The sequence below is a fragment of the Melanotaenia boesemani genome, chromosome 4, assembly GCF_017639745.1.
Source record: "Melanotaenia boesemani isolate fMelBoe1 chromosome 4, fMelBoe1.pri, whole genome shotgun sequence".
Lineage (NCBI taxonomy): Eukaryota > Metazoa > Chordata > Actinopteri > Atheriniformes > Melanotaeniidae > Melanotaenia > Melanotaenia boesemani.
This window is the reverse complement of record NC_055685.1, coordinates 36344708-36361438: the sequence shown is the minus strand read 5'-3', so window position 1 is coordinate 36361438 and position 16731 is coordinate 36344708.

Here is a 16731-nt window from a genome sequence, read left to right as displayed (position 1 = left end):
GAGTGAAAACTTTATGATAGGCTGCGCGTCTTCAGTTCGTCCAGGCTCCGCCCCCTCGTGCAGCCACCGCTGGCTGCGTCTCACCTGAGAGGATGAATCCTCGCTTTGGAGAACAATTACAGCTGTAAATTTACTAAAATAAGTGTTTCAAACAGGAAATAGGTAGAATACAGCACTTTATTCCAACATATTAAGATGAAAATTTAAATACATTAGGTTATATAAGGATCAAAGAAAGTGGAACAAGCTTAAAAGTGAATATTTGGTCTGAGCAGTTTTAATTTTCAACACAGTCTAAACCCTCGAAGACGAAATTACTTGTTTTTTCTTTAAGTAGTCTTCAGGAAATAGTTCTCCAAAACTCTTATTGGCTGTCTTTTGTTCTGTTCTCTGGACAAGACGTTCCTCCATTTTGCCTAAATGTTGAGTCCCGAGGTGTGGGGAGGACAGATCCCTCCATCAAACCTGTTGTTGCTGATTTTCAGTCCAGCTCTTGTGCCGTGTGGCATACATCAGCCTTAGGAATGGCTTTTTGACAGATGCCCTGGAGATGATTTCTGATGAGGCTTTGGCCAACAGATGGATCTCCTGAAGGTCCAGATGCATCTCTCAGGTCTGGTGTCAGGTGGTTTCAGAGGGAGGTCGCTTTCAGATCCTGTTTACCTCCTATAGCCTGGATACATTTTTAGTCCTGACACTCTTCTTTTGTCCTTCACTTCTCCACTTTCTTAAAATATTTTAAGGACACACCATGCTAGAGGAATGCCAAGTTTTCAGCTAGTACGTCTTTGGGAATCACCTCCTTGCAAAAATACTATTTCCTGGTAAACTGTGCTATCCATTCATCCAATCCACCCATTTTCTATACCTGAATATTCCAATGCAGGGTCACAGGGTGCTGTATCCCAGCAACTAGGTGGGAGGCAGGGTAAACCCTGGGCAGGTTGCCAGTCCATTGCAGGGCCAAAAACTGTGTTATCTTTGGTATTTTTCATAGATGCAACTAAAATAATTAGAACAAATGATGTGTTGACAGGTTGCTAGTAACAAAGAGCTCAATCCAATTTAAAATGTTTTTTTTTTCTTTTCTTAAATGTCTGATATGTCTCGACAAAACCCTGGTTCATCTCTTGATTGAGTTAGGAGCCATTTTTATCATCGAATAAGCCACAGAACAGTCAGAATTCATTCCTATATAAATGGTCAGGTACAAGGACTGGACTGAAAGCCAATGTCCAAAGAAAAAGTAAGAAAGCCCTTCAGAAAGTCTGGAGAAGTATTTGTCAAGAACACTTTTAAAGCAAGTGTGTCAGCTTGGAAGTGTCCAACCACACAGTGAGTTAAAAGTAAAAATTTTTTCCTTTGATTTATTTCTCATTTTTATACACAGAAAAAATCCATTAATTAATGTTTTAATAAATATTAAATAAATGTACTTGGTTTAGGTTTATTCATGTTTTGTTATAGCTGAATAAGTGAAATTAATAAAAACCTGTTAAAGAAACTTTAAATGCATGAAATAAATTATTTTTAGTATAATGTTTACAACTTAGGGATGTGTTTATGTCATCTGTTGTGATTCATCTCATTTACTCGGTTTGCATCTTAATTCATTTTGGCTGATTGAATTAATTTAACATTAAATTAAGTAATTTAGGTTATGCCATGTTTCTATACAACACACACACACACACACATTCTTTTTTCTTTCTTTCTTTCTTTCTTTCTTTCTTTCTTTCTTTCTTTCTTTCTTTCTTTCTTTCTTTCAATTATTCATTCATTCATTCATTCATTCATTTATTTATTTATTTATTTTTTTTTTAAAAGGAGGATGTCTAATTCATAACTTACTCATCTTTTAATCTGTCATTATGTGTAATATGTGCAGCTGGATAAACAAAATTAATCCAACAGTTAACACGACTTACACACATGAAAATGTGATACTTCCTGTTTGTCTAAAGTTGCTCATCTTATGACATATTTTACATTTATTTCTGCTTCCTGATGTCATTATTATGTCTGTAACTTCTGCAAACATTCTAACTAAATATCTGGCTCTACTAAATCAGTTCACTTCTTCTGTTCTTGTTCTGAATGTTCATGTTTATTTATTCTAAAACATGGTGTTATTTGGCATGTGGTATTTAATCATTTGGCCATCAGGTTATTAAACATTACATTTTAAAGCACTGTTGCATGAACCAGGAGGGCTGAGTGCCTGCAGCCCGTGAATCTGTCAGACCCTCCTGAGAGCTGGTTTGGCTTAGGATGAAACATGGGAACACTGTTACACAAATCTGGACTCTGTACCTGCTAAAGAAATTCAAACATTTCTGCAAGCACCGGTTCAGAATAATGAACGAGTAATTGACACGGCAATCAAATTCTCACACACGGCTTACAGCGTGTGCCAAATGAAGGTCTAGTAACATGTCAGAGTATCAATTGACAGCAGAGGCTTTGAATGTGCAGCACACATTTAATTGTTTTTTAACATCTTTTTCCTTTGAGGCCTTTCTTTTTTTTTATTTGGTCTCCTCTTTGAGTTAATTCCTTTCCTGTTGCAGCATGTTGGTGGAGCAGCTTCAAATCAACTGGCAAACACAGACCACAGACAGGCCGGCGGGAAGTGACTTCCTACCCGTTGAGCTCCTTTTTCTCTGAAGCAGCATTTTATGAATGCTGAGTTTGACCTGATTACACCACGGTCATGTAATGGAGGCACATCTTCCAGACTTTAGATTAGAAAATGTCATTTCCATGAGAACTTTACTTGGTCAAAAGTTGAAACAAATCTGCTAGAAAATAAAAATCTATTGAGATTATGAAATGAAAACATTTTATTCTACAAATACTTTAAAAATATTTTCACAGAGCATTTAAAACTCAACTTAACAGATTCAGTTCTGCTGAAATCAGGATGAAACCACTGTGTCACGTCAAAGAGCTCAGCTTAAGACCACACACCTCGTCAAAATGGTGTTTACTGGCAGTTTTAAATAGTTAAGCATATTTCCTCAAGAGTACAATGCGAAACAATGAGAAGGAGTCACCTAAATAACATTTAATTATAGTGTAATTTCACATTGGTGGGTTACAAATTCTCCTAATGATTAAACTGTGTTTTGATAGCTTGTTTGACAGTTTTTATTTCATCTCAGTTTACATATTGTTTCTTTTGTGGATGACTTTGTATTTGCATGAAAAAGTTTGTGGTTCTATAAACACTCTTACAAAGAGTTTTCTTTTGAAGCGATATTTACTTTTGTCATCCATCCAGCAAAAGTCCCAGAGAATTCCTGTATTCTGTGCAGCTGCCGCACCTTTGAGCAGCATCTGGTAACTTCTCACTAATTAGACTGGTTGGAAAAGGGAACTACAATATGTGCTCATGTGAATAATGTCATCTATTGGACTGTACCATAAGAAAATGCTCCCAAAATTCTGTATTAATTATTTGGGCATTGTAAGCCAGTGGAATCTGACACTAAATACTTCTTCTGAAGCCCCCCAAAAATAAATAAATAAAAATCTTGGATTCAAATCATTATGAAAAATCAAGGTTGACCCAGACTTGGTGCCAGACACCACAGCACACCTTCAGAGCTCTAGTGGAGACCACAGCTCAGAAATAGGGGTGTAGTTCACGTACACTTATATTTATTAAAATATCCACCCTGTATCTCACTGGTAACAGGCTGAAAAAAGTCAGAACTGGAGTAATGTGCAGGATTTTCCTTGTAGCTTTAAAAATCTTGGCTGCAGCATTTTACACTTCTTCTAATAGTCAAGTCAGACTGAAGTAATGACACAGAAGTCCAGGCAAGGGTAATAAAAGCATAGACATGGTTTCCAGGTTATTGTGAGATAAAACTAAGGCTGGATGTATCGATACTCTTGATATCCAAAATATTGGATTAGATACTATTAGAAAAAAAGGAGTACTGGAGTACGCCCCATCAACAGCTAATTTGGCAACCAACTCACATCCTATGAGGACTGTAAGCTTTCTCCAGACAGTAAAAGTCAGTCATATGTTGGCTCTTGTCTTAGACAATGTTCACAATAGAGGTTTTAATGCTCAAATCCTTTTTTTTTCTGTGGTTGTTTAAAACAACAGCCAAATGCAACCTCCATCACATTGCAGTGTGAACGTTAACATGGCCCTTAAGTGACCCGCCTGCACAGAGGAAAACATGACATCACACGTGACACACTGTGTTACAGAGTGGATGCTACACTCGTTAGCATGTGTGTATCAGTTGTTGTGCAATCAGAGCTGAAAAAAATTCACACACAACATTGTTCCATCCATTGTTTGATGTTACCGTGTCCCGTCTCCTCCAGGGCAAATTTGTGATGTTTGTCTCAATTCAATGGTTAAAGGTGTGATGAAATGCAACATGACCTTTCAGACTGAGGTCACTTCAACAGAGATCGGATCTAGAACCACATATTGAAGTGGCCTGGGTCGGATTTGAAAAATATTGGATGTGTGCTGTTTGTGTGCATCCTTATGGTTGTGGTCTGGGCCCCTGTCTGCAATACTCTGGGCGGTTTCTGTGGCGATGACCTCTATGGTCATAGGTGAGTTGGCTCTCAATAAGGATGTAACCTAAGAATCCCTATGATATCGTTTTTAATTAAAATACAATCTTATCTTGACTCTTGTCTTATCTCTTGCTCTGGACCTTTCTCTCCTTTTCTCCTCTCTTCTTATTCTTTGCTGAATCAGCCATGGTGTCCATTCAAAATGCTTTATGTGTTTATATCCTCTTGCTAATGTGTGAAAGCGAAACATCCTGGTAGGAAAAAGTAGTATTGTGTGGTTTCTCAGCCGTAGGAGGCTGCTGGGCAGTGACCGCTACAGAAATGCACATAATAGATGTCACAGTGTCATCAAACAATTCCAGAACGTAGATTTTTAAAATTGGAAAGTTACAAAATGTGTCTTATCATTTCTAAAACAGCAAGAAACTAACAAGTGAAAGCATCGGACGACCACTAAGGAACTTGATCTGGACTCTCCCACTTGGTAGCTGAGTATGTAGCACCATCTTTCAACCACTCTGCCCTCCTTTATGCTTATTAAATGTAATGCAACAGCCAAAATGTGACTTCACTAAAATGCTCTGACACTGTGTTACTCTCAGGAGTTATCTTCGTTTTCAGGGACACAAACACCAAAAAACCACCTTGATAGAGACAAATCAGCTGATTGAGTCCTTGTGACTTTTTTGTTTTTTTGCTTTGAAAGTCTGACTTGTTTTGACAGCACACTGACATTATGTACATTGTACGAGCTGTTGTTGCTCTTTAGTGTCCCAAGGCTATAAACACACCAATTTTTTTATTCATTCTCTGAACGGCTTAGTCCATTACAGGTCACGGGTAAGCTGGAGCCAATCCCAGCATTAACAGGTGAGAGGCAGGGTACACCCTGGACGGGTCACCAGTCCATCACAGGGCCAACACATAGGGAACAAACAACCATTCACACTCACACACACTCCTAGGGAGAATTTAGAGTCATCAGTTAACCTAACATGCATGTCTTTGGACGGTGGGAGGAAGCCAGAGTACCTGGAGCGAACCCATGCATACACGGGGAGAACATGCAAACTCCTCACAGAACCACCTTAGGAGGTTCGAATCTCCCCCCAGCCGAGATTTGAACCAGTGACCATCTTGCTGTGAGGCTGCAGTGCTAACCACCACACCACCCTATTTATTTATTTATTTATTTTTACCATGAACGTCACATGACAACTGTGTTTTGCTTTACGTCACCTGCCAGCAATTGGATATCAACACACTAGAAGTTTTTAACACGCAAATAAATGCAAGAGGACATCATCGGTGGAAGCAAAGAAAAGAAAGAAAGCCACTAAGCAAGAGATATAACAAGAGTCAACAAACTTTTGGGCAGATTTTTACTAACTGGAGAGAGCTCAGAAATGAGATAGGATGCAATACATATGCTAAATTAATATTTGTTACAGGGTGCCAAAGTGAAAAAAATAGCCAAAGTTTAGTAATGCAGCTTTAAAAAAAATTGTTGTTCAGATTATAAAACATTGAGATATTAAAACAACCTAAATATTTCTTTCTACTTGCTGCTTCCTGGTTTAATGATTGCACTCCAACTCGCCAGCTAAAAACACACATTGTACCGAGGAACCTGTAAGGTATGGATCTGACTGGTGAGGTAAAAAATTATACATTTCTTTGTGTGGGCACAGATGTAGCAGCTGCCACAGTATGTGGAAGTGAGCTATCATCTACGTAACATAACAACTAAATACAGCCACTGGCGACACAGAGCCCATTTACATGACCATCAAATTCCAATAACTGGGCGAAATCAGATAATTGTAATTATTATTATGTAACAGTTCTGATGCAACTGCATCCATCTTTGAAATGTGATATTTGAAAAACCCTGGTCTACATTTTCATTTCCATCATCAGATACCTTTCGGAGTACATATATAGTAATGCAAAGTCCTGCTATTGTTTAAACATCCCGCGTATTTGTGTTTTTCTTTGTGTTCAGCTTGTTGTGACTGCATTGCTTCCATTGTAATGGAAGATGTTGAAAAGATGGAAGCGATGCATTTTTTTGCACATGCTCAGATGTAAAAAAAACTAAATAAATCAGTTATTCTGGACTGCATGCACAAATACATCATCGTATTGGGTAGAAGTAGGAATGTTAATCTGATTTCTCTTAATCAGATAACTGCTATTATCCACCAAAGGATATCAGATAATGCTGTGTTCATGATCACTTTATCAGATATCTCCAGAAATCAGGTAATGATCAGATTTTTGCTGTAAGCTCAACGCTGTGTGGCTTCAGATGTCATGTTTGTTGAGGTAACACCTTTGTCTTAGATATTTTGCTCACCTGAACATATGACCAGATTTTATAAAAATAAAAACCAGCCATTTTTACTGTACGGCTGGATAGTTCACTTGGCAGAGCATCCATCTCCCATGTGAAAAACCAGAGTTCAGGTCACCAGGGACAAATGATAAATCCTACCAGTTGGGTCCTTAGGCAAGACCCCTAACACTGCTGCTAACCACTGTAAGTCACTTTGGATAAAAGCATCTGCCAATTGACTGTAATGTAACATCCTTTCTGCATTTCATGCAGATGTAACAATCAATACTCCATATCTGTCCATTATCAATGATTTCAGCTTGCAAGAAAGTTTCCACATTTTGGTCCAGTTTCCAGTTTTTGTCCCAAACCCTTTAAAGAACTAAAATGATTACATCATATTGTTCAGGTGCTAAAAGAGAATGAATTCTCTTGTTACTAAAACATGTTATGAGTGTTGGTCAAGGAGTAGTGATAGTTGGGAACAAGATAACTAGCTTGTGGTCACGTATGAGTTATGTATGAGAATTTATGACTATAGCACATACAACATGGATAAGTTTGACTTTATTTATAGTTTTGGGATGAATTACAATGATCTAACAGAGCTTATTTCACCTGACTTAACAGTTCAGTACAAATCAAGAAACAGAGATATAGACACTAGGTACACCGTTCAACGGTGGGTCCACAGCTTTATTATTCCCCCCAAACTACAAATTTCATAAAGATGGGTGACAGTCTAACTACTCTATGGTAACCTTCTTGGGACATACGTCCAACTTGAAAACCCCAGAATATTAAAGGACACAGTAAAACTTTTTTAAAAAACATTTTTACTAATGGACACAAATACTTGAAAGAAATGCTCATAATAAAATATGCTGAGTAAATTAAATAAAAACAAGATTAAAATAAATCTTTTTAAAATGATAAAGTAGTTAGACTACAGATTAATTTAGAATTATTTACATTCAGATTAAACATGATGAAATATGATATATAGTAGGCAGCTTCCAGACTCAAAATCAGGTTGTACTGTGCCAATTACTAAATTAGAGCAGTCAAGTCCTGCAGCAACTTAAAAAAAGGCACCATATCACACCACACACACAAGGCCATCACACATGTGACATGAAACATATAGAAGGAATGCACGTGGCTGGTTTTGTACACAATTTTATTTCCTGAAACTGTCAGAGGTAAATACAAATAGCATGCTTTGTAGTAGCACAGTGGCATCTCGATATTCCAAAAAGAGTTTTGACTGGCAGATATCAAGTATCGACTCCAGGGTATGAATACGTCCATCCATAGAGGATATTATTAGAGGACATGAGGAAAAGAAAGAGAGAAGAGTAATAAACAGAACAAAAGATAAGGCAAGAGTCTACATCAGATTAACTTTTATTCTCTGGCGGGAGCTAAGAGTACAAGCAGGATGCAGGATGGATGTAATTGTTATAGGGCGTCTCACTGAAGTTCATGGTGCGGGTTTAAAGAACAAGATGGTCCTTTGGAATGATATCCTATGACGTCTTGTGATTAAACAACACTTTGTTAAAATTAAACTGTGACCACAATATGAAAGGTGAGCTCCTTTAGGGCTATAGCATGCAAACAGTGATGATTTGGACTTTATTTGATTTTAATTTTGGGATTAATTACAATGATATTGATTTTTGCATGGTTGTTCACATTATAATTTAAATGTGACTGCCATCAGACGCCAGCGTCAACAGTAAATGGCCCTGGAGTAACCCACGTGTGCAGAGGAAGACAACGTCACATGCAGCACACTTTGTTTACATGTCCCATCTCCTCTGGTGCAGAATTGTGATATCTGTCTCACTTCAGTGGTGAGTGTATCTGATTTAGTACCAAAAATAAAAGTGATCTTTGTATGACTGTAAAAAAAACTGGATTTGCAGTTCAGGTTTCAGAAAGAAAAATCAGTATAGTTCACATATGGGCAAAGGAGCCAGATTTGGGCCACTTTTGTCCCTGCAGTGTGAGCATAGTCTTAGTGATACGTTATGTGACCACAGAATAACATCTTATTTCCGGTGCCACCAGATGCACTTCATATGAGGAAATTTGTAGGTTTATTGAAGGTTCACAGCTGGTTTGAATTAATCTCAGTAATTCTACTTTAACCTTAAATTGTTCCTTCATGTTCTATACTTGAATAATGAAACTTTGAATTAACTTTATTATTGTTATTTTGCTTTTAGGATCAACATTGCATTTAAAATGTATCCCTGAAACTTTAACTTTATCATTCATTTCAACTCAATTCTTGATGGTCTAACTTTATTCTCAAAAAAATGTATTTTATTTTCATGTCTTGCTCAAATATATGAAAGTTTTGCTAAGAGGGAATTCATGCAGAAATCATGTTAGAAATACAAAGTTTTCTTTTTTTGTTTGTTTTTTTACATACACACATATTCCTACTTTTCTTTTTATTCTGCACTCCTTTATTCTGGAGTTTTTCTGCTTGTTAGTTTTAGTTGTGTTTATGATTACTGTAATTAGTCAGGAACTAGTTTTTGTGCTTTGCTTCCTCTCTGGGTCAAAGTAGTTTGAGCTCAGTGTCAGTTTATTTGTCTGCGTACACCTTGGGACTTTCCTTAAAAGATGTGTGTATTTTATACAAGATTCCCACCATATAAAACTTGTTCTGATTCTGATTCGTTGGCTTGTGTCTTGATTGATTTGCATGTAGTCCCACGGGAAACCACACCGGTGTCCCAGACAAATCCTCCTGCCAACACGCCAGCCTCCAGAGAGCTCGTGAGGCTAAAGCCTCACTTCCCCTCCACAGGCAGCAAAAAAAACCCAAGCAAAGTAAACAGTAAGCACCTAGTAGTCAACTTCTTTATCCTTGTTAATTATTCAAAATCCCAGAGGAGAGACCGGCCCACAGTTGTCTTCTGAGTCACTCTTTTTCATACAAGCACTCACTCACCACAACTGCCTTCCCCCCTCCCTCTCCTTCTGCCTCCCCTTTCAACTTCAAACCCAGTCATTTCTGCAAGCTGAGCTTTGATTGTACCAAACACCTGTATTTTTCATGGAGAGACTTCCTCACGAGCCCCCGCCTCCCATCTTTGATTGTTAAACAGCAGTGGCGCCGTCATTACTGTCTGTGCGACTGATGCCGCCCAGCTTCTCCTCCCATCTTCCACCTCTGCCTTTTAAACGGAACTTTAATTGCTCAGAGAAAATTTGGATCACTTTATTTAATCTAATTTTAAAAATCCCCCCTTTGTTTGTCTGTGTGTGACCTGAAACAGGATTCATCAAATGTATGGAGAAAGCAGATTTCTTTGCAGCTGCAAACTGAGCATACAGACCAAAAAAAAAGTGCACAGATCTGCAGTAATTTTTAAAATTTGTAGTAGCCAAATGGACAGGGGCTCCAAACAGTTTCCTTTAGCTTGACAGTAATCCTCCAGGAAGACAGACAGACATATACACACACACACCTTTGCAGCAGTAATACCATGCTTCATTAGACAGCCTCTTCTACTGCCATCCTGTCTTCCCCTCTCAGATTAATATCCTCTTGGCTTCTCACCAGCTGTTTCCGTCCCTTAACACCCTTCATCTTTCTCGGGCCAGCCCTCCACCCCACATGGCAGGGCTTAGAAACCAGGCCACAATGCCTGAGTGGCTCTAAGTGAGGTCCCTGAGTGGATATATGTTCACACTGGTGAGTTTAGCTGCAAAATTAGCCTAAAACTACAATGAGACATGCAGCTGATTTCATATCAGGGTTTTAAATATGAGCACTCTGGAGCTGATGTTGTCCCACGGTTCGCTCTGCAGATTTCCACCACTTTATCATGACACATAAATTAGTTTAATAGATGTATATGCAGATTTTGTTTTTCATTCATCTGTTGATTTTGTTCTGTCTGTGCATGTTCTTACACCTGTGTGTGCATGTGTGTGTGTGTGTGTGTGTGTGTGCGAGGCTGTGCTTGGGTGTGTCTGTTTTTGGCTCAGGTGGGTGTTTACTTCTCATGGTGTTTTGTGCAAAGGGCAGACAGGATGTGCGATGCTTGTCAACACACTCCGGGAGATGAAAGGCCAGAGAGGGAGTGGAAGTTGCCTGTTACCGTTCAGGTAACAGGCTGTCTTCTTACAAATTTCTCAGCTCCTCAGTCCTGTTGCCTTCAGCGGTCCCAGTGGGCCATGAGGAAACGCCACTCACCAGCAAGCTGCCTCACAGGATAACTCATCACCTCCTCCAAATCTGGCATGAGTGAGAATCAGTGGGGTCCAGGTGTTTACATTTACCTGCCACTCCTTCTTTCCTGTGCAAGTTGACTGTTAAAAAGAGAGAAAAACTCATTCACCCTGACTACACCTCTCAAACATGCAACATGAGTCAGTTCAGAGAGCAGGATCTGGTGTAAGGTATGCATTTTGATGAGCAGCAATGGTATAACAAGTGTTGTTTTGACACTGCAATGCAGTTAAGCTGGTTTACATTTACGTTGTTGACTATTTTTAGTTGCACAAGCAGTGTTATAACTTCATTCCATGCTGTTCCTGTTTAACAGATGGGATTACTCCTGCAGTTAACTCGTTGTTGTTGGCGATGAGGCCTACCACAGTTGTTTCATCTGCAAACTAAGTTATGTGGTTGGTGTTGTAGCTGGACACACAGTTGTGAGTCAGCAGGGTGAAGAGCAGAGGGCAGAGCATGCACCCTTGTGGGGCTCCTGTGTTCAGAGTGATGGTCCTGAATGTGTTGTTTCCAGCCCAGACATTTTGTGGTCTCTTTGATAAGAGGTACAGAATTCAGTTACAGAGGGAGGTGTTAAATTCCAGGTGGTCCATTTTGTGTATCAGCTGCTGGGATGATTGTGTTAAATATTGAACTTAAATCCAGAAAACAGCATTCGCACGTATGAGCCTTTTGAGTCCAGGTGAGTGAGGGCTGGGTGGGGAGAAGCTAAGATTCTGCACAGTATACAAACCAAAAATGTGCACAGATAAGCAGTAAATTTTAACATTTGTAGTAGCCAAATGGACAGGGACTCCTGACAGTTTCTTCTAGCGTGGCAGTTATCCTTCAGAAAGACAGACAGACATACACACACACACCTTTGCAGCAGTAATGATGGCATCTTCATTGGACCGGTTGGTCCTGTATGCAAACTGGAACGGGTCGTGGCGGAGGGGAGGGTAGATTTGATGTCCTGCATGACAGGGTGCTCAAAGCAATCATTATGATTTTAATTCCACGGGCCAGTAATTATTGTAGCTGGATGGGTGGGGCTTCTTTGGTACCTTAAGTACTGTGGTAGCCTCGAAGCACTTGGGACAACTGCTTGTCTCAGGTGTTGAAGATGTCTGTCCTGAGCTCCTCAGCACAGTGTTTTAAAACCCAATCAGGTATGTTGTCCGGTCATGTTGCCTTAGATGGATTGACCTTAGAAAGGGTCATTTTGAAGATCCAATAGATACAATACAGCCACAAAGATCAGAGGAACTTCAAATGTACCAATTTCACAGAAAAAATAAAAAAGAAAAGTTGAGTGAACATTAAAGAGTAACCCAACAAGCTGCAAAGCTTTAAATATTAAAATGAGTTAAATCACCAGCTGTTTAAATTCTGAGATAGCAAACAATAAACTCAGATGACCGACTAGCATTTTCATCATATAACAGATATTAGATAATACATATTCCTACAGATTAAACTAATATCTAAAAAAAGAGCCATCTCTATTTTCCTTGATGATTTTTGCCATAGTTGTTTTTATTTTTCTTCTCAAGCTTTGTATTTAATTAGGACTAATTTTCCTTCTGCTATTTACAACTGCATGCGGTGTATTCCGCCACTTTCAGCTGATATAGCCGAGTTTATCTGTGTCAGACCAGTCAATGAAACTATTCTGATTCATATTTCTGCAGCTTTTTAAAAGTTTGCTTCTGGTTTGCTTGCTAAATGAAAACCCTCCTTTTGTCATGCAAAAGTGCTTAAAAGTTGAGCCATAAAAAGCCACCAACAGTTTCTCCTTTACTCTGTTGTTCTGGAGTAATCCTAAGAAATTTCATCATTTCTTTTTAATTGTACATGCTGTTTTACCAGACCAGGAGATGTCCTGAGATACTTTTCCCCAGAAACCTACATACTTAGACCCTCTCGTAACAAAAAGTGGGGTAGGTTTGTTTCTGTGGCCCCCAAAATCAATTATTTACCGTGTGTTATTAATTTTAAGTCCCAGATTATGGTGTGAAAATAACAAACTTGTGCTCTCTGGCTTTTTCCATAGGCTCAGGATAATGTAAAATATTCTCTCCATCTGTGTAAAATTTGTTTTTATTTTCGGCATCTGCTGTGCTGCACCCCAAATCCACACAGACACAAACTTGCGTACTGTCAGGATTCTATTCTATTCTATTCTATTCTAAAGCATAAAACCAAGCATGTTTTCAGCACGGAGGCTGGGGTCAGGGGCATCCATGGCTTTTTAGTATTTGCAAAACAGGGGTCCCCAAGGAAAATTGGTTGGGAACCACTGATTTATATGTAACATGGACACTGGGAGCACAGCTAACAAATACTAAAAGATGCAAACTTTGGGATGAATCTGATAATAATCAACTTTTAAATGGGGAATGCAAAAAGACAGGGTATAAAATGGCTTGTTTCAGCAAGACATGTGGTAAACAAGTGTTTTGTATGAAGTGTTAATCGTGGGAGGCTGCTCTAAAGGACTACTACAAAAAAAAAACTAAGCATTGTATGAAATTTTTTTTAGATACAATCCAAGAGAGCTTGTGTATAAGGTTAGAAAGGATAGAACAGGGATTGAAAGTGGCCTATGGATCAGTCCTGTCATTTTGTTTATTTTATTCTTTCACTTTGTTTTGGCTCTTGCATACTTTCCAGATGGACGTTTGGAGAAATAAGGCAATAAGAACACCAGTATCCTTTATGAATCTACTTTGCTCAGTGGAAACTGTGGTCTGGGCTGTGAGTGAGATCTTTCGACCAAGGTTACACCAGAATGACAAAAAATGCAACATTGATTTGCCCCTTTGAAAATTAGTATATTTCAAAGAAATGGTGGAAGATGCTGAGGACTCAGTGTGTTTAGAAAGTCTGAGACAGGGAGTGTCAGCAACAAAATTCAGTGAAACGCCATGGTGGTAGACACCCACTCCATGGCACACAGAAACTTTAATTACACAGATTAGCCAACATGTGATCCAGAGTGCTGGCAAAAAAGTTGTGGTAGTGTCACACTCTTAAATACTGTGACCTGCTTATAGTTCAGGATGAACATTTATTTATCATCTTAGCTCCATTTTTACCCTTACTGCTCAGATGTTACCAAACATTGATTTAATTTAATCCAGTGATGCAAATGTTGACTTAATTTGACTGTTGCTGCTTTTTTTTCTACATTTCTTTGTATTTCTACTGCAGTACAGAGACATACACTCACCAGACACTTCGTCAGATACATCTGTTCAATTGCTTGTTAACAGAAATATTTAACAGCCAATCCCATGGCATGGCAGCAACACAGTGTATCATACGCTGAGTTCAAACTGAGCATCCGAATGAGGAAGAAAAGGGATTTAAGTGACTTTAAATGTGGCATGGTTGTTGGTCTGAGTATTTCCTGGGATTTTCACACACAACCATCTCTAGGGTTTACAGAGAATGGTCGGAAGAAGAGAAAATATCCGGTGAGCAGCAGTTCTATGGACCATAATGTCTTCTTGATGTCAGAAGTCAGAAAAGAATGGACAGACTGGTTGGAGATGATAGAAAGGCAACAGGAAGTCAGATAAGCACCGGTTCCAACCAAGGTCTACAAAATAGCATCTCTGAACACACAACACATCCAGCCTTGAAGCAGACGGGCTAAATCAGCAGAAGACCACACCGGGAGCCACTCCTGCTTTTGTGTGTTGTTTCATTCAATACATAATATTTTCCCAACATGGCAGGTGATCCATCAACCAGCAGTGTTTGCTTAATTTGCTGTTTTTTGTGGTTGTTCAAAGAAATTTCCATCCCTATATCAGCTACAGTAGTAGCAGAATGTTTTGGCAGTAACCCTGCATTGCTGGGCATTAATATATGTATGTGCATGTGAACTGGGAAATTGCAGAACATGCCCAAAAATAAGGCTCCCTAACAGCCCTTGTGTAATTTTAACCCTGGTCTCTACAGCCATGAATGTAATGCTCCAAAGTGCAAATAGGCAAGACAGACAGGATGTTCACCCATGATCAGCCCTGACTAACGTTGCCATACCACTACATGTATAAACCTTACTCCTATTTAGATCACCAAACCAAATATTTGTAGAACTTAGCTATAATAACCTAGGTAGTACAGTTTAACGTTATCATTGTTACATACCGCATCTTTGAATACCAGCATTTTTCTCATTAAATTAAGACTTTTGGTTGTTCAAAACAAATTTTGGATACTTATTTAATTTTTAACCATTAACAAATAAAAAATTCCAATTCCAGGCTTCCATACAAATGTAAAAGGTTCACATGTTTCTTAAAGAAGCACTATATGAACTTGGGCAGATTTTCTCAATGAGGCGCCCCCTAACAACAGCTGATTTGGCATCCATCGTGCATCCTATCTCTTCTCTCAGCACTCTCCAGCTAGTAAAAGTCGGTCCAATGTTGACTCTTTTTTTAATCTCTTGCTCTGTCCCTTTCTCTTTGCATTTTCCAGTCTTTCTCCAATAATTTCCACTTGTGTTCCTTTCATGAACCATCATGGTGCACATTTAAAATGGACTCAGTTGTAGAGTGACTGCGCCAGAAAAAAGTTATAAAGTGCAGCTTCTCAGCCTTGAGACGCTGCTGGGCAATGACAGCTCCAGGAATGTACATAATAAATATCACAGTACCACCAAATCAACTCAGAGACACATCAGAAAGTTAAGGTCAGAAAGTTAACATAGTGCTACTTTGAGAATTTCTAGCAAGTAATTATTCAATTGAATTGAATGATTGGTTCATTGGTCATTGAATTGATGTACCTATCATTAAAGACTGACGTATTGTTACGCTCAAGACCGTAGATTTGGGTAGGAACAATAGGGACATGTCCCTAACAACATCCAACAACTCCTTATTTGTTCCAACCATTTTTTGTGGTACAGGACAGTTGAGAGTAACTGCGCTCTCTCAGCAGAAGCGCTGCTTTAAGTCCCGCCTCATTAACTACTGAAACTGATCTGACTGGCTCCGCTCTTTTGTTTTCTTTTTTTTTTTTCTTTTTTTGCTACATGATTGGCTGTCACAACTGTCAATCAATCTATTCAGAAAGCAAATTCTTGGTTAGCGCTGAGCGCCGTGTCAGCGGTGCTAATGGTGGTTATCTTCAGTCAGAATTTCAGCAGCGAAGAAAAGAAAGGAGGAAATCAGGAGGTATTTTTAGACAGAGTCAATGTGAAAGTTTAAATCACAAAGAAATTATTTTCCCAGTACCACTGTGTCATGAATAATGGTGATAATAGCAGCCACTAAGCCAGAAACTTGTTTCCTTTTCATGAATCAATGTGTTTATTTTGTCAGGTGACAGATTCAAAGCTGCAGATAGTTCAGAGAAAGAAGATGACGAAGGAGGAAAGGAAGGTGAGCTTTAGTTCTAAGAGATGTGACTTGATCTACATAATTGAATAAAAAATCTAATCAAAGTCATAATAACATATACTGAAGTGTTTATCTGACCTTCACATAATATTCTACAGACTAAAATAAAGTTGTTTGATGCGGATCCCTGCAAAAAATGACCATAATAATTTTAACATGGGTTGCAATTAAAATGA